Below are 23,435 nucleotides of genomic sequence, written 5' to 3' on the forward strand. Positions count from 1 at the left end.
ATGTTTTTAAGTCACTGTAAAGAACAGAGCAGAATATAAAAATGAAATCAGTTCTTTGCTAAGTCAAAAAAGCAAGCCAAGCTGAACCACAAATAGCACATTTCCATCTATTTTTGTCCCATGTAGAATTAGCTATTCTGTTGGACATTGAATATTTGCTTGAATGGTGCAATGCTGAAAATGTCTGCAGTGTCCTCAGACCTACATTCATATAGTTAGCAACCCACGCTGGCAAAAGGAAGGAAGACCTGCAGACAGGCTGTTGCATCTTGAGCTCTTACTCATTCAAAGAAAGATTCAGCAATACATTTTTTTTTAATAAGAAAGGGACTGCATCTGGAAGACAATAAAAGACACCTTGAGTGAGAGAGACCATGAGTGGGTTAAAAATCATACAGAGGGTGTTTGCAACGCATTCTTTTAGGATGTATACAGAGAAGACTTAACAAGTTGAGATGTTAATGACTTAAAACTAGTCATTTGGGCACTAATAAAGTACAAAAACCAAGGCAAATCATTCAATCCTTTTAGTGCCCCTATAGACACTCTGTCTAGGTACAAAGGATTGTCCTTGAAGGCTTTTGGTACATTTTCTACTGTATTGTACTCCCAAACATTGTGCAATTTCCAACAGAAGTGATATTAAAAAAGAAAAATGATTAGATCCCTTTCTCTCTTTCTCATACCCTATGATTGGTGTATCATTCGAAAAGCCTTTCTTCAGAGTACCTACTAAGGGGGTGGAGATCTAAACCAAAGGAGCCAGAAGAGGATCATTTGTTCTACTTTTGGAAGGGAAAAAGATCCAAAGAGGAAGATCTTGGGGGAGAGAAAGAAGGTGGAGAAGTTAGAGCGTCAAGACAAGGAGGGAAGTTGAATAGAGTTGAGAAAGAGAAATATATGAGGTTGATGTTTGAGTAACCATAAGGAGAGAAAAATGTTTGGAAATATTTAAAAGGTGTTGCTAGTGGTATATTATAACCACTTCTCTCTCTCTCTTGAAACCTCCAGTAAAAAATTATTACCCACCCATATATTTACAGTAAGATTTCTGTTGTTTGGGTGAGACGACATTTGACAATGTCCTCTGTGGGGAGACGGAGAGGGGCAAGGAATGTCAGGTACATTTATGTTGTAGGTTAGGGAGAGCAGAGGGGACTCCTTTTTCTCATGTTTATTTTCTTCGTGTGTAGGGTAGGAAAAAATTTTCCTTGACCCTCTTAGGGCCCCTGGCTGCATTTGAAAAATAAATGGCAAAGAGACAGAGTAACAGGAGAAAAGCAAACAGATTCATTTAATGTAAGTTTATGTGGCATGGGAGCCTTCATATGAAAATGACCCAAAGAAACAGTTAGACCTGAGTACATTTATGCTAGGCTTGATGAGGAGTGATTATTTCTTTTTGTTCTGAAACAAGGTTGTTGAGATGGAGATCACAGTGTCGGTCCTAGATTAAATAGAACTGGCAGGAAAGACTTCTTGGAGGAACTAATATTTAAGTTGAGGAGGATCATAGTTGAGGCCTAAAGGAAGACAAAAAGCTAATCAAGTAAGATGACCAGGAAAAGCAATTACATCGAGGAGAAAAGCTTATATGAAGGCCTTGAGAAAGGAAAGTGGTTTTGAAGATGGCATTACAATAGTACTTCCTTATCTGTGGGGGGTACATTCCAAGATCCCCTGTGGATGCCTGAAACCGTAGCTAGTACTAAACCCTATATACACTATGTGTTTTTTCCTGCACATACATACCAATGCTAAAGTTTGATTTATAAATGAGGCACAGTAAGATTCACAACAACAACTAATGATAAAATAGAACCATTATAACAATTTGCTGTAATAAAATTTATGTGAATGTGGGCTCTCTCAAAATACTGTATTGTACTCACCCTTCTTCTTGTGAAGATGTGAGATAACATGCCTATGTGATGAGATGAGGAGAGGTGAATGACGTAGGCATTGTGATGTAACATTAGGCAACTATGAGCCTTTGGGTTATCCATCAGAAGGAGGATCATCTGTTTCTGAGCCTCGGTTGACCGTGGGTAACTGGAACTGTGTAAAGCATAACTGAGGATAAGAAGGGACTATAGCGGGCGCCTGGGTGGCTCAGTGGGTTAAAGCCTCTGCCTTCGGCTCAGGTCATGATCCCGGGGGGTCTTGGGATTGAGCCCCGCATCGGGCTCTCTGCTCAGTGGGGAGTCTGCTTCACCCTCTCTCTCTGCCTGCCTCTCTGCATCTGAGGAAGGGGACATAAGAGCTGGAATTCAATTCAGAAAGTTGAGAGATGGGCTTGAGTGGTCCGTTCTGAGCCTTAAACCAACGCCTGTGAGTAAGGTACTCTGAATAAGATGGGAGGAACAAGGATGAGGTGTTAAGAAGAGAGGAAGGGAGATAAGAACCCAAGAAGGAGGGTGACTCCCCTTCACATTCCATAGAAGAAAGAAACTGGAGAAATTGATTTGCTGAGAAGATTTTCATAGAAGAAAGAAATTGTAGAAATAGATTTGCTGAGGTTCCCTGAGGGTACCATCTTTTTCTACACTGTCAGGTTAGAGTGACTTCTGTGATTAGTGACATCAGGACAAGCCTTTGGAAGCAGGAACAGTGCACTAAGGAAAGGGATCCAAAGTCTTACACCATCAACTATGGGTGATACGCTTTGCTGGTGACAGGGTTTATGAGACAGATAATGACCTGGCTGACTAAGGAATTGTCCTTTTGCAGACCCCACTCTCTCTAGAGATGATTTGGAAGGCCTAGATAAGAGGGGAATTGAGAGAGACATCAGTTTAGCCTCAGGCTAAAGCCACTTTAACTCAACACAGTTTGATCCCTCGATCTGCTTTCTAGTGGGTTGGAAGAGATCAGTCCCAGACCTCCAGCAGGTGGATTTTGGTTAGATACGTGAATATCTTGAAATAGAGTCCTGTTTGTTAAGACTCTTTTTTTTTTTTAAGATTGTATTTATTTGTTTGACAGAGAGAGAAGAGAGAGATCACAAGTAGGCAGAGAGGCAGGCAGAGAGAGAGTGGAAAGCAGGCTCCCCGCTGAGCAGAGAGCATGATTCGGGGCTTGATCCCAGGACCCTGAGATCATGACCTGAGTGGAAGGGAGAGGCTTTAACCCACTGAACCACCCAGGTGCCCCAAGTTTGTTCAGACTCTTAATGACAATGACAAAATTAAACTCAAACTAGCTTAAGCAAAAAAAAAAAAAAAAAAGGTTTGGTTCACCTACGGGGAAGAACAGAAGTATGTGTTAAATCAAAATTTTGGCCTCTCACTTCTCATCTCTATTTGGGTTGGCTTCATTCTCTCACTTCATATCTTGGCTTCATATCTTCATTCTTGGTGCCTTCACCCTTTCTCCCTGTGGTGGGGAATAGCCTCAGGAGCCCAGGCTTATGTCACAGCATAACTACGCCACTTTTCTCTCCAAATTTGTATGTGTCAACTTCTAGGGAAGGTCTCTGGTTGGTCATCCTTTGTCAGTCCTAATCTCTGAGCCAATCACTCCGGTGGGACTCTAATTGGCCAGATCCTGGTCATAGGGCCACACGTGAGGCCAAGGCTATCAGAGTATTGTGATTCAAAGTCCTATGAACTAGAAAGGGTTAATTCTCCAACACCAAGGATACCGAAGAGACAAAAATGACAAAATTCAGAACAGTAGGAAAGTTAAGAATAAATTATTTTTACAAGAGCAGCACAGAAAAGTGTAAAAATTGCTATAATCCAGCATGAACTTCCTCTACTAACACTTGATTAAATTACTCTTCTCAAAGAGTAACTTTCTCATGAAATTAAACTCAGGATATTGAGAAAATGCAGCAGGACAGGAAATAATCTTGTTCTCCACAGAGGTGTGAAGAACAGTAAGAACTGGAAGTGAGTTCCCCCACTGAAGTAAAAGTGAGTTCCCCCGCTGAAGTAAAAAGTCGGTTAAGTGACTGACTCTTGATTTCAGCTCAGGTCTTTATCTCAGAGTCTTGAATTCAAGCCCCTTATTGGGCTCCATGGAGCCCAGCATGGAGCCCACTTAAAAAAAAGATAATTTAGGGCGCCTGGGTGGCTCAGTGGGTTAAGCCGCTGCCTTCGGCTCAGGTCATGATCTCAGGGTCCTGGGATCGAGTCCCGCATCGGGCTCTCTGCTTAGCGGGGGGCCTGCTTCCCTCTCTCTCTGCCTGCCTCTCTGCCCACTTGTGATCTCTGTTAAATAAATAAATAAAATCTTTTTTTAAAAAAAAGAAAAAAAAAGATAATTAAAAAAAAAAAAAAGCACTGAAAGGCACAGATAGAGCTCCTGTTGCTGGGACTGTTTATCTCCAGAAGATATAGTAAAAGACAGCAGGCTACAATGCAAGAAAGCACGGGTTCAATACAAAGAAGTTGGAAGGTCTCCAATGGTAGATGGTGAATGCTTCTCCAGGTAGATCTCCAGTATTCAGGCTGAGGTTATAGTACATACCTTCAGTCCCCGATATGATAAGAACAAAGACTGAAGACAGCAAGGCAGGGGCTTCAGTTCTAGAGAGAGTGTGGTTCTCAGCAGGTTTCTAAGTCAGGCATTCAGGCACAGGGACCAGACAAAGGTGTAGTTACAAGAACTGATTACCAGAAAGTGTGGTCTTAAGAGAAAATTCAGACACCCAGTTACTGGAACATGAGTTTAGAGCTGGTGCAATAGTATAACTTTTTGTGCCCAAGTTCCTGGGTGATAAGCAGGAGTGTCTTTTGGAAGATGAGATTTATTTAAGGGGTTGATATCTGTGGGGAGAAGGAGGATATAGTAGTGGGAAGTCAGGCAGGTTCTCACAGATATAAGGAAAGATTATTTACTATGCAAGTTTGAGTGTGTTTTGATCAGATCATGTCCCAGAGCTTTAACAAAGTATACAAGGGAGATGTTTTTTAAAAAGGTAGAGTCCACATCTGATTTGAAGTACCAGGGCTGTGTGAATATCATAACCAACAAATATTCGGTACAATTTTGGGACACATTTGGATAAGAATAAGTTGAGATCTTATATTCATCTCCAAGATGTGCCTCTCTGTGTGAAGCTGTATGGATAAAGATCGGGCTTCAATTTCAAGCCGCAAACTTAGCACCATTTACTTACAAATTAAAAATATAAACATACCTCCAGTAATGTACATAATGCTATGGGTTGAATTTTTGTCCTTATTAAACTCTAGGTAAGCCATCCACCACTTCAAGGGACAATTTTCTCAAGTGTGTTCTTCCTATTGAATTTTATTTGGTCTCCTACAGCATGAAGAACTTTGACTCCTAGGGGGGAATCTTACTCAAGCAGCCATCTGTTCCTTTTTGGGGGTGGAGGAGTCTTCTTCCATCCTTCCCATCTGCAAATTATTGCCTTCGCATTCCACAGGATTCTGGTGGGCTGGTCAGTTACAAGGGCTTATGAACTAGGCTGCCCAATCAGAGCACTTAATTCCCGTAGACATACACTTGGTCCAGGAGGGAGAAGGTGACATAACCTAAGTTCTTTCCAAACTTTGATGTAAATCCTGGGGCAGCAAGAGTTGCCCTCTTAGGAATTGCTCACTGTGAGAATACGATAAACCAGGGTTATTTGGTGGGTTATCTCTGCTCCTGTATGAAGGAAGCCTACCTAAAAAACGAAGCCACACAGAAAAACAAAAACAAAAACAAGAAACAAACAAACAAACGAAAACCAGAAGTAAGATGGAAAGACACCGAGAAAAATGTGGGAGGGATCTAATTATATGATTTGCCTTCTAGAACCAGTTATGCTCAAAGCAGGCCCTATTCCTCAGACTTCCCATTCCTGGGGGCCTACGCATTCTCTTTGTTGCTTAAATTAGACTAAATGGAGTTTCTGTTACTTAAAATTGAAAGGCTCCAAAAATTAAAAAAATTAAAAAGATTAAAAAAAATAAAAAATAAAAAAAAATTGAAAGGCTCCAGACATTGAAAAATCAACAATCCAGGGGCACCTGGGTGGCTCATTGATTAAGCATCTGACTCTTGATTTTTGGCTCAGGTCATGATCTCAGGGTCCTGGCATCAAGCCCAGCATCTGGCTCCACACTCAGCAGGAAGTCTGTTCGAGATTCTCTCTCTCCCTCTGCCCCTCCCCCACTGCTCGCTCACTCTATCTCTTAAAAAAGAAAACAACAACAACAAAAAATCAACAATCCCACCATATGGGATTGCTAGCCATGGTTGCCACATGAATACTGACCAGAGGTAAACATTATTAGTTTCTAGTTTATTGGAGGGACATTGGAGAATCAATTTTGTGTCATTTAATTTTCGCTTTTTCCTCCGTTGTCTCCTTGTTGCAATTGCATGCCAAGAGGGCATATAAAATAGATTGAATAGTTAATAGGTTTAATTTTAATTTAGCACAGGGAATTAAAATGGAGCCACACAATTTTAGATGTGAATTTCCTTTTCTGATCATCTTTGATGACAATGTTTTGAAAGAATTTAGTTCCTGTGCATGCTTGCAAGTAAGGACTAATCTTGCATGATATTAAAGTAGATTACTATCTGTCATTGGGCATCAATGAAGTAAGTTTCTCTGTATCATCAGGCATTTGAATGAGTATAAAAATCACATGATGAGAACTTCTAACTGGTGTCTAACATAGTTCCAGCTTTGGGAAGTTCAAAGCCGCTCCAATTCTTGATATTTACGTGGGTTTTTTCCTCCTCTCTGGAAGGTTTGTCTCTGGCATTCTAAAGTTTCACAATGATGTATCTTGTTGTGGGTCTTTCCCCATTCTTGTGCTAAGTGGATCTTTTCACTCTGGAAATTGGTTTCCTGCTATGCTGAGAAGGTCCTTGTGCTGTGATAATTTGCTCCTTTCTATTTTCCCTGTTTTCTATTTCTCCAACCCCTTACACTAAAAAATACTTATTGAGGACCTAATACGTGTCTGGCTTTGTTTTAGACAGTGGGCAAAATATACAAAATCCTTGCCCCGGAGGCGTTCACATTTTAAGTAGACATCAGACTGGGGCTCCTGGGTGGCTCAGTTGGTTGATCTCTTGAGACTGAGGTCCCTGTGGTCTTCGTGCTCAGTGTGGAGTCTGCTAGAGAGTCTTTCCCCCCGCCCCTCCCCTGCTCACGTGCTCTCTCTCTCTCTTTCTCTCTCTAAAATAAATAAAGGGTTTGATCCCATGATCACAAAAACATGACCTGAGCCAAAACCAAGAGTCAGACACTTAACCAACAGAGACACCCAGGCATCCCAATTAAATAAATCTTAAAAAAAAAAAAAAAGAAAGAAAGAAAATGAACATTCTGCAGTGATTCTATCCTTCGTTTTTTCCTCTCTCTCTTTCCTCAACCTCTTCTTTTCTCTCTCTCTTTCCTCAACCTCACCTTCGAAATCCTTTATTACAGTTTTTACTTCTGCTATAATTTTTTTTCAATTTCCAAGGACGCTATTATTTCTTTCTTTTTTTTTTTTTAGGATGCTATTATTTCATAACTGCATATCCTCCCTTATCTCTCTGAGGATTTTTTAATAGTTTTATTTTTGACGTTTTCTTTTGTGTCTTGCATACGCCTCTAAATTCCTTTGTCCTGTTTATTTGTTTTGGTCTTTGTTTTTCATGATGAGAACTCTCACCTATTCACTTTAGTTTCATAATTGAAATTTAAATTTTAAAACCAATGACATGCAGTGATATCTTAACTTTGATGATATGATATTTAACAGATATCCACCTTTATTTTAGATGGAACTGCATTTTTAAACAAAAACCATTCTCCGTGCATGCTTTGATCTTCTAAACGGGAAAGACAATTTGAGGGCTGAATATTTATCTAATGAGTTCAGTGGAGCCAATTAAGATAATTCAGGTCAATAGAAAAAAATAATTTAATGTATGTTTCTCACTTAGCTAATTCACGAATCTGATAATCTCTCATCTGCTATAGATATACCAAAAAAGTCCAGGGTGAATTCAACCTTTTCAGAGAAAAAAAAGTCCTGTGAATTCTACTCAGAACTCATATTTTTTTATTTTATTTTTTTAATATTTCCCTCATTTTGGGGTGCCTGGGTGGCTCAGTGGGTTGGGGCCTCTGCCTTCGGCTCGGGTCATGATCCCGGGGTCCTGGGATCGAGCCCCACATTGGGCTCTCTGCTCAGCGGGGAGCCTGCGTCCCTTCCTCTCTCTCTGCCTACCTCTCTGCCTACTTGTGATCTCTGTCTGTCAAATGAATAAATAAAATCTTGGGGAAAAAAATTTCCATCATTTTGAAATTTTATTGCCAAAAATAATATAAGGATGTCACATGTACAAATATTTGTATCAGAATACTTTAAAAACATGGGATACAGAATTTGTTTACCTATTTTTTTTTAATAAACATATAATGTGGGGCGCCTGGGTGGCTCAGTGGGTTAAAGCCTCTGCCTCTGACTCAGGTCATGATCCCAGGGTCCTGGGATTGAGCCCCGCATCGGGCTCTCTGCTCAGCAGGGAGCCTGCTTCCCTTCCTCCCTCTCCCTCTCTCTCTCTCTCTTCCCCCCTTCCTCTCTGCCTACTTGTGTTCTCTGTCACATAAATAAAATCTAAAAAAAAAAAAAAAAAAAAAAAAAATATATATATATATATATATATATATATATGATGTATTTTTATCCCCAGGAGTACAGGTCTGTGAATTGCCAGGTTTACACATTTCACAGCACTCATCATAGCACATACCCTCCCCAATGTCCATATCCCCACCACCCTCTCCTGTCCCCCCTCCCCCCAGCAACCCTCAGTCTGTTTATTGAGATTGAGTCTTTTATGGTTTGTCTCCCTCCAATCCCATCTTCTTTCATTTTTTCTTTTCCTACCCCCCAAACCCCCCACATTGCATCTCCACTTCCTCATATCAGGGAGATCATATGATAGTTGTCTTTCTCTGATAGACTTATTTCGCTAAGCATAATACCCTCTAGTTCCATCCATGTCGTTGCAAATGGCAAGATTTCATTTCTTTTGATGGCTGCATAGTATTCCATTGTATATATACACCACATCTTCTTTATCCATTCATCTGTTGATGGACATCTAGGTTCTTTCCATAGTTTAGCTATTGTGGACATTGCTGCTATAAACATTCGGGTGCACGTGCCCCCTTCGGAGCACCACGTTTGTATCTTTAGGATATATACCCAGGAGTGCAATCACTGGGTCATAGGGTAGCTCTATTTTCAGTTTTTTGAGGAAACTCCACACTGTTTTCCAGAGTGGTTGCACCAGCTTGCATTCCCACCAACAGTGTAGGAGGGTTCCCCTCTCTCCACATCCTCACCAGCATCTGTCATTTCTTGACTTGTTAATTTTAGCCATTCTGACTGGTGTGAGGTGGTATCTCACTGTGGTTTTGATTTGTATTTCCCTGATGCTGAGTGATGTGGAGCATTTTTTCATGTGTCTGTTGGCCATCTGGATGTCTTCTTTGCAGAAATGTCTGTTCATGTCCTCTGCCCATTTCTTGATTGGATTATTTGTTCTTTGGGTGTTGAGTTTGCTAAGCTCTTAATAGATCATGGATACTAGCCCTTTATCTGATATGTCGTTTGCAAATATCTTCTCCCATTCTGTCAGTTGTCTTTTGGTTTTGTTAACTGTTTCCTTTGCTGTGCAAAAGCTTTTGATCTTGATGAAGTCCCAATAGTTCATTTTTGCCCTTGCTTCCCTTGCCTTTGGAGATGTTCCTAGGAAGAAGTTGCTGCAGTTGAGGTCAAAGAGGTTGCTGTCTGTGTTCTCCTCAAGGATTTTGATGGATTCCTTTCTCACATTGAGGTCCTTCATCCATTTTGAGTCTATTTTTCATGTGTGGTGTAAGGAAATAGTTCAATTTCATTCTTCTGCATGTGGCTGTCCAATTTTCACAGCACCATTTGTTGAAGAGGCTGTCTTTTTTCCATTGGACATTCCTTCCTGCTTTGTCGAAGATTAGTTGACCATAGAGTTGAGGGTCTATTTCTGGGCTCTCTATTCTGTTCCATTGATCTATGTGTCTGTTTTTGTGCCAGTACCATACTGTCTTGATGATGACAGCTTTGTAATAGAGCTTGAAGTCTGGAATTGGGATGCCACCAACTTTGGCTTTCTTTCTCAATATTCTTTTCACTATTCAAGGTCTTTTCTGGTTCCATATAAATTTTAGGATTATTTGTTCTATTTCTTTGAAAAAAATGGATGGGATTTTGATAGGGATTGTGTTAAATGTGTAGATAGCTTTAGGTAGCATAGACATTTTCATGATATTTGTTCTTCCAATCCAGGAGCATGGAACATTTTTCCTTTTCTTTGTGTCTTCCTCGATTTCTTTCATGAGTACTTTATAGTTTTCTGAGTATAGATTCTTAGCCTCTTTGGTTAGGTTTATTCCTAGGTATCTTATGGTTTTGGGTGCAACTGTAAATGGGATTGACTCCTTAATTTCTCTTTCTTCTGTCTTGTTGTTAGTGTAAAGAAATGAAACTGATTTCTGTGCATTGACTTTGTATCCTGACACTTTACTGAATTCCTGTACAAGTTCTAGCAGTTTTGGAGTGGAGTCTTTTGGGTTTTCCACTTAAAGTATTGTATCATCTGCAGAGTGAGAGTTTGACTTCTTCTTTGCAGATTTGAATGCCTTTAATTTCTTTTTGTTGTCTGATTATTGAGGCTAGGACTTCTAGTACTATGTTGAACAGCAGTGGTGATAACGGACATCCCTGCCGTGTTCCTGACCTTAGCGGAAAAGCTTTCACTTTTTTTCCATTGAGAATGATATTTTTTTTTTAAGATTTTATTTATTTATTTGACAGACAGATCACAAGTAGGCAGAGAGGCAGGCAGAGAGAGAAGGGAGGAAGCAGGCTCCCTGCTGAACAGAGAGTCCGATGCGGGGCTCGATCCCAGGATGCTGGGATCATGACCTGAGCCGAAGGCAGCGGCTTTAACCCACTGAGCCACCCAGACGCCCCGAGAATGATATTTGCATGGGTTTTTCATCGATGGCTTTAATAATATTGAGGTATGTGCCTTCTATCCCTACACTTGGAAGAGTTTTAATCAGGAAGGGATGCTGCACTTTGTCAAATGCTTTTTCAGCATCTATTGAGAGTATCATATGGTTCTTGTTCTTTATTTTATTAATGTATTGTATCACACTGATGGATTTGCGGATGTTGAAAAAACTTGCAGCCCTGGAATAAATCCCACTTGGTTGTGGTGAATAATCCTTTTAATGTACTGTTGGATCCTATTGGCCAGTATTTTGGTGAGAATTTTCGCATCTGTGTTCATCAAGGATATTGGTCTGTAATTCTCTTTTTTGATGGGATCCTTGTCTGGTTTTGGGATCAAGGTGATGCTGGCCTCATAAAATGAGTTTGGAAGTTTTCCTTCCATTTCTATTTTTTGGAACAGTTTCAGGAGAATAGGAATTAATTCTTCTTTAAATGTTTGGTAGAATTCTCCTGGGAAGTCGTCTGGCCCTGGGCTTTTTTTTGTTTGGAGATTTTTGATGACTGTTTGAATCTCCTTACTGGTTATGGGTCTGTTCAGGTTTTCTATTTCTTCCTGCTTCAGTTGTGGTTGTTTATATGTCTCTAGAAATATATCCATTTCTTCCAGATTGTCGAATTTGTTGTCGTAGAGTTGCTCATAGTATGTCCCTAAAATTCTTTGTATTTCTTTGGTGTTGGTTGTGATCTCTCCTCTTTCATTCAAGATTTTATTTATTTGGGTCCTTTCTCTTTTCTTTTTGATAAGTCTGGCCAGGGGTTTGTCAATCTTATTAATTCTTTCAAAGAACCAGCTCCTAGTTTCGTTGATTTGTTCTATTTTTTTTTTTTTTTTTTTTTAGTTTCTATTTCATTGATTTCTGCTCTGATCTTTATGATTTCTCTTCTTCTGCTGGGTTTAGGCTTTCCTCGTTGTTCTTTCTCCAGCTCCTTTAGGTGTAGGGTTAGGTTGTGTATTTGAGACCTTTCTTGTTTCTTGAGAAAGGCTTGTACTGCTATATATTTTCCTCTCAGGACTGCCTTTGTTGTGTCCCACAGATTTTGAACCGTTGTGTTTTCATTATCGTTTGTTTCCATGAATTTTTTCAATTCTTCTTTAATTTCCTGGTTGACACATTCATTTTTTAGAAGGATGCTGCTTAGTCTCCATGTATTTGGGTTCTTTCCAAATTTTCCTCTTGTGATTGAGTTCTAGCTTCAGAACATTGTGGTCTGAAAATATGCAGGGAATGATCCCAATCTTTTGATACTGGTTGAGACCTGATTTATGACCCAGGGTGTGGTCTATTCTGGAGAATGTTCCATCACTAGAGAAGAATGTGTATTCTGTTATTTGGGGATGGAATGTTCTGAATATATCTGTGATGTCCATCTGGTCCAGTGTGTCATTTAAGGCCTTTAATTCCTTGTTGATCTTTTGCTTAGATGATCTGTCCATTTCAGTGAGGGGAGTGTTAAAGTCCCCTACTATTATTGTATTATTGTCGATGTATTTCTTTAATTTTGTTATTAATTGGTTTATATAGTTGGCTGCTCCCATGTTAGGGGCATAGATATTTAAGATTGTTAGGTCTTCTTGTTGGACAGACGCTTTGAGTATGATATAGTGTCCTTCCTCATCTCTTATTATAGTCTTTGGCTTAAAAATCTAATTGATCTGATGTAAAGATTGCCACCCCAGCTTTCTTCTGATGTCCATTAGCATGGTACATTGTTTTCCACCCCCTCACTTTAAATCTGGAGGTGTCTTCGGGTCTAAAATGAGTTTCTTGTAGACAGCATATTGATGGGTTTTGTTTTTTTATCCATTCTGATACCCTGTGTCTTTTGATTGGGGCATTTAGCCCATTAACATTCAGGGTAACTATTGAGAGATACAAATTTAGTGCCATTGTATTGCCTGTAAGGTGACTGTTACTGTATATTCTCTCTGTTTCTTTCTGATCTACTACTTTTAGGGTCTCTCTTTGCTTAGAGGACCCCTTTCAATATTTCCTGTAGAGCTGGTTTGGTGTTTGCCAATTCTTTCAGTTTTTGTTTGTCCTGGAAGCTCTTTATCTCTCCTTCTATTTTCAATGATAGCCTAGCTGGATATACTATTCTTGGCTGCATGTTTTTCTCATTTAGTGCTCTGAATATATCATGCCAGTTCTTTCTGGCCTGCCAGGTCTCTGTGGATAAGTCTGCTGCCAATCTAATGTTTTTACCCTTGTATGTTACAGACTTCTTTTCCCAGGCTGCTTTCAGGATTTTCTCTTTGTCGCTAAGACTTGTAAATTTTACTATCAGGTGACGGGGTGTGGACCTATTTTTATTGATTTTGAGGGGCGTTCTTTGCATCTCCTGGATTTTGATGTTTGTTCCCTTTGCCATATTAGGGAAATTCTCTACAATAATTCTCTCCAATATACCTTCTGCTCCCCTCTCTCTTTCTTCTTCTTCTGAAATCCCAATTATTCTAATGTTGTGTCATCTTATGGTGTTGCTTATTTCTCGAATTCTCTCCTCGTGGTCCAGTATTTGTTTGTCTCTCTTTTGCTCAGCTTTATTCTCTGTCATTTGGTCTTCTATGTCACTAATTCTTTCTTCTGCCTCATTTATCCTAGTAGTAAGAGCTTCCATTTTTGATTGCACCTCATTAATAGCTTTTTTGATTTCAACTTGGTTAGATTTTAGTTCTTTTATTTCTCCAGAAAGGACTTTTATCTCTCTGGAGAGGGTGTCTCTAATATCTTCTATGCCTTTTTCAAGCCCGGCTAGAACCTTGAGAATCGTCATTCTGAACTCTAGCTCTGTCATAGTACCAATGTCTGTATTGATTAGGTCCCCAGCCTTCGGTACTGCCTCTTGTTCTTTTTTTTGTGGTGAGTTTTTCTGCCTTGTCATTTTGTCCAGATAAGATTTGCTTTCTCCTCCTCTGGAATTCCACTGTTCTCCTTGGTAAGTGAAGTTGGTCTTGGCTGGGTTTCTTATTGATCTTATCCAGGAGGGGCCTGTTGTAGTGATTCTCAAGTGTCTTTGCCGGAGGCCAAATTGCCCTGCCCTTACCAGGGGCAGGGCTAAGCAATCCACTTGGGTTTGCTTTCAGGAGCTTTTGTTCTCTGAACGCTTTCCACAGAGTTCCGGAGGACGGGAATGATAATGGCAGCCTCCCAATCTCCGGACCAGAGGAGCCCAGAGCTCAGGGTCCCACTCCTCAGTGTGCCCTCAGAGAAAAGCGCCCAATCGCTCCCGTCTCCCTGGCCTCTGGTCGCGCTTGGAGAAAAGCGCTCAATCGATCGCGCTTGGAGAAAAGTGCTCAGTCACTCCATCTCCCTGGCCTCCGGCCATGCTCCAAGCTCACCCAGCCTGTGCCCGGTTCAAGGTAACCCCGAGTTGAGAGCTCACTCAGCTTTGTCGCTGTAGCCGGCTTCCCCGCTCTAATACCTGCGAGCTCTGCAACACTCAGACACCCCCGGTCCTTCTGTGACGCCGCAGGACCTGGGGTTACGCTGACCCCGCGTGGGCTTCCCCCCAGTTTAGTCTCTAGAGCGATGTCCCTCAGTGGAGCAGACTTTTAAAAGTCCTGATTTTGGGGCACCTGGGTGGCTCAGTGGGTTAAAGCCTCTGCTTTCGGCTCAGGTCATGATCCCAGGGTCCTGGGATCGAGCTCCGCATCAGGCTCTCTGCTCAGCAGGGAGCCTGCTTCCTCTCTCTCTGCCTGCCTCTCTGCCTACTTGTGGTCTCTGTCTGTCAAATAAATAAATAAAATCTTTTTTAAAAAGTCCTGATTTTGTGCTCCGTTGCTCCGCCGCTTGCCGGGAGCTGGCCCCTCCCTCCGCGGTCTATCTTCCTGTCACTTTGGATTCACTTCTCCGCCAGGTCCTACCTTTCAGAAAGTGATCGATTTTCTGTTTCTAGAATTGTTGCTCTTCTTCTCTTCGATTTCCCGTTGGATTTGTAGGTGTTCGCAATGGTTAGATAAGCTATCTAGCTGATCTCCTGCTACCTGATGTTGTCTCAGCCTGCTACTTCTTTACCATCTTGAGAACAGTGACCAGAACTCATATTTTTAAACTTCATTAATTACATAAAATAAAATGAAATGGCTTTATCTATACAGATTTCAAGATTATCTTTTCATCATGAATGAAACTTACTACAATGTTTTATTATACTCACCTACTTATATGAAAAATCAATATATTCACAACATCGTCTCTCAGAAAGTGGTTAAAATAAGAAGAGGTATTTCAATAGATAGAATATGTATTAAAGTGAGAGGGTGTTGCAGAACCCAGAGTGCATCTTTTCATAAATATAGATTTATTCAGAAATTTTCTCTCTGGAGATTTTTAAACTAAATTTTAAAATGCCTTACTTATATATCTGGAGAATTAAATTTTAATGGTGGATTAAAATTATTACTGTATATTGCATATATAATTGGAATAATTTTATCAGAGTAGAAATATGGATGCTGATAATAAAAAAGAGTAACATTCACTGGGCGCTTACTCTATGGCAGATACCCTTCAAAGAACTTTATGTTTCTCTCATTTAATCTTTGCAACAACGCTTTGCGGTAGGTACTATTGTTATCGTCATTTTTGAGATAGGAAACTAACAATTGGTGAAGCTGGGATCAAATTCAGGCAGCTGAGCTCCAGAGCCAGCTACCTCCCTTGTGTATAGCACTAGCACAGCAGAGAGAATTTAAAGAAATGATAGACATCTTCTCTAACTTCCAATGGTATCAGTTAGCATTCTTTGGTTCAAGAAAAAAACTAATTCTGGCAACTCAAGGAGAAGAGAGTTTATTGAAAGTGAGTGTGATGAGCTTACAGAACCCAAAGGAAGGCTGGAGAAGCAGTCTTGGATTCAACTGGAAACAAGGCCGATCTAGAAGGTCAGAGGCGAGAACTGCAGAAAAAGCTTGTCACAGGTGGTATGGTCAGGATACCCCCTCAGTGGGGATACACAGACTCCAAATATTTGCAGCCCTTTCCCATGGCTTAGGACTCAGTTGATTAAGCATCTGACTCTTGATTTCAGTTCTGGTTGTGATCTCAGGGTCATGGGATCGAGCCTGGAGTGGGGCTTGGCACTGGGTGTGGAGCCTGCTTAAGATTCTCCCTCTGTCCCTTCCCTACCCTACGTACTAGCCCACGAGTGCACACACTCTCTCTCTATTTTAAAAACAAACAAACAAACAACCAAAAAACGAAACCAAAAAACAAAAAAAGGCAGGAATTTCAGGAAGGAGTACACAATTGGCCTAGGTATGCCCAGCTTGGATCAAGGGTACTTGCTATCTGAGGAAAGTGTATCCAGTGGAAAAGAGGTTCTTGCTTTGAGAGCCAGATTTCTGGAGTTTCATAGTAGCTTTACCACATATTTAGCTGGGCAAGATTGGTGATTTATTAATTTGTCTGTGGTTTAGTTTTCACATTTTAAAAATAGAGATAAGAATAGTATTAATCTTTTAGGGTTGTCTGCAGAATTAGCAAGTTAATACACATGAAATTCTGAAAAGAAGGCATGACACATAGAAAGCTTATGATGTTTACTTTGGTTATATACAAAGTAAAATATAAATGGATACATTAATTATCAATGAAATAAAAACAAAAGGCAAAACTGGTTTACTTGCTTGTTTCTTTTTCTGTACCTCTCAAAAACATTCAGGCTTTTTTTTTTTAAGATTTATTTATTTATTTGACAAAGAGAGAGAGACAGCGAGAGAGGGAACACAAGGTGGGGGAATGGGAGAGGGAGAACCAGGCTTCCCACAGAGCAGGGAGCCCAATGTGGGGCTCAATCCCAGGACCCTGGGATCATGACCTGAGCCGAAGGCAGACGCTTAACAACTGAGCCACCCAGGTGCCCCAAATTTAGGCTTTTTGATCAGAATAAAGATATGCCTCAGGAATGCAAAAATACAGAGGAAACATTGATCTTATTAATACTTTTCCATTTGTATCAGGGGTTGGTTTGTATTTACAATACTTTTGCTTTCTCTGAACTTGCAAAGATTTTGATCTGGGCCCCAACACTGAGAGAAGTGGTGAGCTGGTTTCCAGTGATACCAAAAAAAAAAAAAAAAAATCTTATGCCAATAGGAACAGGAAGATATGAAAAATGGAACTGTTTCTTGTGGTCATATTGTATGGGACTCTGTGCTAAAAACTAAATGGTTCCTATGCATTCCTTTGAGCTAGTCTGGGAAATGTTTTTCCAAGACTGAAGCTTTGACAAGTTACAAAGCTTCAACTTCGATTTATTTAGGGAAACATAAAAAGGATAGTAAATGTAATTGTAGTAGCTCTAAGAATCTTACTGGTTGAGGGGTGCCTGGGTGGCTCAGTGGGTTAAAGCCTCTGCCTTCAGCTCAGGTCATGATCCCAGAGTCCTGGGATGGAGCCCCGCATCGGGCTCTCTGCTCAGCGGAAAGCCTGCTTTCCTTCCTCTCTCTCTGCCTGCCTCTCTGCCTACTTGTGATCTCTGTCTGTCAAATGAATAAATAAAAATCTTTAAAAAAAAATCTTACTGGTTGAAATTAATTGGGGGTACTCAGTAAGTAAAATTTACTCATTAAAAATTTAGGAATTAAAAGATTTAATAAAGGAAAACAGTTTATTCTTATATAAAATTCTCATTATAGTGGATAAGATAGACCTATTCATAATTAGCAGCATTTCTTACATGTTCCTAATTATAATGAGTAATTTAGAGAACCAGAAAAATGAACACATTTGTTCTTCTAATCTAAGTAGCTTATTTTTTTTAAGATTTATTTATTTATTTGAGGGAGTGAGGGGCAGAAAGAGAAGGCGAGAGAGTGTCAAACAGACTGTGCTCAACGCAGAGCCCAACATAGGCTTAGATCACAACCTGAACCAAAAACCAAGAAGCTGACGCTTAACCAACTGTGCCAGCCAGGCATCCCTAATCTATCTAGTTTAAATATCATCCTTCCAATATCATTTTCTTTTATGACTGTTCAAGAATATTGTTCCAGCCTAGGTGAACTGTTCCTAAATTATGAAAGGGGGGTAGGTTGAGTCTTCAAGACTGTTAACCTATGTCAGGAGATGACAAACCATCTTCATCTAGAAAGACAAACCCCTGGATGTCAGTTGTAGCTACCTGGAATGTTGTGTAGAGTCCCATTTTGAAGTCCCATTTGTCGTCAACTAGAAGGAAGCCATAATCAAGAAGTGATTTTTTCCAAGTGAGGCAGGAGAAAGTGGTGCCCACTCCGAGAAGCTGCTATCCATCTGAGAACACACAGACCCTCACATTACAACTTACAGAGGGAAGAATGGAATAAAAGAAGTGAAAACAGGTGCATGAACCAAGAAAAACATTTAAAGAGTAAAAATGGGAAGAGAAGTAGAGAGAAAACTGACACAAAGAGAAAGGGTACAAAACTTCATTTTGATGTGTAAGCCAAGGAGAAATTTATATGGGTTTTCAAAGTTTCCCTACAAATGGAGTGGTGGGCAAATGAGTTCTATTATTTTAAAGGTATAATTCTTTCCTTTATTATAAAAATTTTCCACGTTCATTGCAAAATTTTCAGGAAATACAGGGGAAAAAAGTGTTTTCACCTAAAACCCAGTCATTTTGCAGGCATCGATTTTCGTGACAATGTTTTTAAGAGGAAGGGAGATGAAGGCAATGCAAAACAGTGGCCTGCCAGACAAAAGCCACAGGTAATACAACTGTTGTCAAATCAACTTGGGTTTATAAGCTTGCTGCTGCAAGGGAGTATGCACCATAAACACCTGGGGTTGTCTGGGTTAAGAACCAGTGAGGATGGTCTTGTTAGGATTTGGGTTTGTGCTGGCTGATTTGGTGGGAAGCAAGGATTTGTTCTAGACTGCATTCTCCAAGAAGCAGGGACAATTCCTTGATTGGGTATCTAAATTTTACTTATAAGACTGGAGTCTTTTGTTGCTAGAACAGGGGAGTATCTGCTTATTTTCATAGTTGTTTAATGTCCTCACTCTGTCCATGTTCAGATATGATTATGGTGTGGTCATGTTATTGTCTTGTTTCACCACACTCACAGAGTGACCTTATCTAATCATTGTTCCTCTGTAAAAACCGTTTATCTTCAGTGGGGAACACTGTGGTCAGCTCTTAGCTGCCTGTTACAGGCTGTCAAGAACTTTTATTTTTACTTTCTCAACCCGTTATTAATCTTGGATTCAGACTTGTGCTCACGTTCCCACACAGGACTCTGTGGACTGCAGGTGACAAAGTGTGACCAAAAGTATGGACAAGGAATATCCCCTGTTTCTGTATACTTGCCTTGCAGCACTTGGAGAGTTTTCTGTTTTCTTATTGCTGTGGGCATGATGACAGCATCCTCTGCAGGGCTGGGGTCAAGGGTGAGAGGGAGCTGCTTCCCTCTAGTGGCTTTTCCAGTAATTACACCAGTGACTGTTCTGGAACTCATAGGGTGAATTCTTGAGGACTTCCAGGAATACCTCAGGCAGGGCAGAAGAGGAGGGCAGATTTGCCTGGGAACAAGAGGCACGAAAATTTCAGATATTAGTGTTAGTGTGACCCTATCAGTACTCTCAGCTTGATGAAACCTGGAGAAATATGGACTACATAAATTGCAGGTTTTCAATGAGAGCATATTTTATAATCAGAGAAGGTATGTGTTTAAGATAGAAGAATAAGAATTTTATTTTTTAATATTTATTTCTTTAATTTATTTTTATTATGTCCAGTTAGCCACAATATATATTATATTGGACTGAGAAAGGACCATGCAACCTAAAAATGGAATAATTAAAGATGGAGGGGGTTAAAAACATTTTGCTATCAAGAATTATATAATAAAGTTTATGTAAATAAGATTGAAATTTTACTAAAGGTGGGAAAGGTACTGAGAAGTAGAAACCCTAGTGTATTGTTGGCAGGAATGTAAGATGGTGCAGCTTCTATGGAAAACAGTATGGTAGTGCCTCAAAAAATTAAACATAGAACTGCCATATGATCCAGCAATTTCATTTGGATATATACACAAAAAATCAAAAGCAGGGAATGGAACAGACATTTGTACATCCACATTCATAGCAGCAGCATTTGTAATAGCCCAAAAGTAGAAACAACCCAAATATCCATCCACAAATGAGTGGATATGGTATATACATATCATGGAATATTAGAAAGGAAGGAAATCCTGACACAAGCCACAACATGGATGAACCTTGAGGGCATGATGCTAAGTGCAATAAGCCAGACACAAAGACAAATACTGTATGATTCCATTTACAGGGGGGATCTAGCATGGACAAATTCATAGACAAAGAATAAGTGGGTTACCAGGGATTGGAGGGAGTGGAGAATGGAGACTTGTAATTTGCTGGGTACAAAATTTAGTTTGGGATGATGAAAAAGTTCTGAAAATAGATAGTGGTGCTGGTTACAGTACTCTGTGATGTACATATTGTGCTTGAATTATACAGTTAAAAATGGCTAAAATGGTGAATTTTATGTCATGTATATTTTATCACTATATAAAACTTATATAAGTAAAATGAATTCATGATTTTATCAACAAAGAAATATGAAATGTTCCTTTTGTGTGCTTTTTAAAATTGTTCTTTTGGATGTTATTGACTGATTTTTATTACACAAAGAATACATTTTAAGGATATTGCTATTATATGCTTTAAAATAAGGTTATAATTTCATGGCCTTAAGCATAAATTCTTTGGATGTGTCCCATGGCCAGATGAAATTAAATTGAAAGCTAGAGGTTTCCCACCCATCTTTTAGAGAAATAGCATTTTAAGGATTTTCTGCTATGTTTTTATTTACCAGGTAGTTCTCTGCATAGAGGGTAAACTTAAAGATACTGTAAGTGAGCTGTTCCCAACTAAATTAATAGTTTGGCTTCACTCATGATTACTATGTTTAACTTCGAGTATAATTAGAGAAAAGAAAGTGATTCCAAATAGAAGTCTACAGAAAAGCGTATTAAAAACTGGTTCCCAAAATAGCCTGAGAGTGGAAAATAATATATCTTACTGCTATTAAAATTTGCACTTTTAAACACAAGGGAAAGGGTGTCTTTTAGCAATAGAACCTATGAAGCTGTCCCAAGTGTTCAAATCAGGAGATCTGAGTTCAAGTTTACTTGGCCTTGTGTGAGCCTAACTGTATCTAGCATAGTGCCTGGAACATGGTAGTTGGGCAGTAAGCATATAATGAATTAGGGGATGGTAAGTGAATTTCACTTTCTTGCTCTGAACCTCAATTTTCTCATCTGAATAGGAGGGAGTTGGACAAGACGAGTAGGTCTCAGCTGTGGACATTAAAATCACGTGCGGTTGGGCGCTTGGGTGACTCAGTGGGTTAAGCTGCTGCCTTGGCTCAGGTCATGATCTCAGGGTCCTGGAATCGAGTCCCACATCGGGCTCGCTGCTCAGCAGAGAGCCTGCTTGCAGGGAGCCTGCTTCCCTCTCCCTCTGCCTGCCTCTCTGTCTACTCATGATCTCTCTCTGTCAAATAAATAAATAAAATCTTTTTTTTAAAAAGTGCAAATAGCTGTACTCAAAAAAAATAAATAAAATAAAATCACCTGTGGAGTTTTTAAAACTTCTGATGCTGGCAGCCTTAAAGCAGAATGAATTCTGACACAAGCTACAGCATGGATGAACCTTGAAGAAGTTATGCTAAGTGAAATAAGCCAGTCACACAAAAACACACAAATATTGTATGACTCCACTTACATGAGGTACCTAGCGTAGTCAAATTAATAAATTACCAAGACTGGGAAGGAGAAGGAAGGAGGGAATGGGGAGTTATTTTTTAAATAGGTACAGTTTTTTATAGTATTTTTAATAGGTATAGTTTCTGTTTTGGGAAGATAAAAATTTTCTGGAGGTAAATGGTGGTGATGGCTCTAAGACATTAGGAATGTACTAAATGCTACTGAACTGTACACTTAAAAATGGTAAGATGGTGAATTATGTGTTTTGCATTTTAACACACATGCAGGCAAGTGCTGACGCTGGGCCCCTCTCCAGACCCAACTGAGTCAGAGTGGGAGGGGGTGGGAGCAAAGGGATAGACCTGAGGAAGGGCATTTTTTGAAAGCTTCTTGGGTCATTCCAATGCACAATGAAAGTCAAGAACTCCTCACCCAGATGATGTTTGAGATTCTTCTGTTTTACTTCAACCACTCATCATTCTAAGTAAGATGACCCAACAAGAGGACATGAAGCCTGCTCACATTCTGCCCCAATTTCACACATACAACTAACCGCTTCCTTGGATAAATTGCCTGAATCCAAATTAGCTAATGGAGTTACACTATTTTTTTTTCTAAATTATTCTTTCTTCTGTTTAACAATTTTTCTTCTTTTCCTAAAATGAATTAATCTTTTCACAAAACTTCCCTGGACAGAAATACAGTTCTCCACTCAATTAAAATTTATATAAATAACAATGGATTCTAATATAAATTGTTCTTATAAAGAACACATAGATCCACACTCAGCAAGATACTGCTTTTCCAAAGCCATTTTTTCCTAAAGCCTGGCATTTTCCATTTTAGTTGTCACAAATATCCAAGTAAGTTTTTAATCCAAGGTTTTATCTTAAAGTAAGAATTGTAGAATAATTTTTTAGATAAAATTATTTTTTAAAGATTTTTTAAATTTATTTTTTTGACAGAGAGAGATCACAAGCAGGCAGAGAGGCAGGCAGAGAGAAAGGAGAGGAAGCAGGCTCCCCGCTGAGCAGGGAACCTGATGTGGGCCTTGATCCCAGGAGTCTGAGATCATGACCTGAGCGGAAGGCAGAGGCTTTAACCCACTGAGCCACCCAGGCACCCCTAAATAAAAGTATTTTAAAATAATAGATTTTTAAACATTAAAAGCAACTAGAAAGTTTTCAACAATGAAAACTTGAAGTGACAGAACAAAAGGAAAACGGGTTGTTTTTCTAGAAACAATTGTTTTATAAGAGAAGGATTGTTTTGCAACATTTCATTGTCTTGATGCAATAATCACAGGATATTGGGCCAGACTACAAAATTAGAGCTAAACCAAATTAAAGATGAAGTGGAAAATATTTTTAAATGCTTCCTATTTAAAATGAGAGAATTGGGGCTCCTGGGTGGCTCAGTTGGTTGAACGTCGGACTCTTCACTTCAGCTCAGGTCATGATCTCTGGGTCTTGAGATGGAGTCACGTCTGGCTCTGAGCTCAGCAGGGAGTCTGCTTGAGATTCTCTCTCCCGTCCCTTCCCCTCCGTCTCTTCCCCATCTAAATAAATAAATAAAATCTTAAAAAAAAAATATATATATATATGTAGAAAGATCCTTATGCTTTGTGATTAAATACACATTTTTTTCTTCCCTAAAGATTTATTTATTTTTTTAAAGGATAGAGAGAGAGA

This window comes from Martes martes (assembly GCF_963455335.1).
Source record: "Martes martes genome assembly, chromosome: 16".
Classification (NCBI taxonomy): domain Eukaryota; kingdom Metazoa; phylum Chordata; class Mammalia; order Carnivora; family Mustelidae; genus Martes; species Martes martes.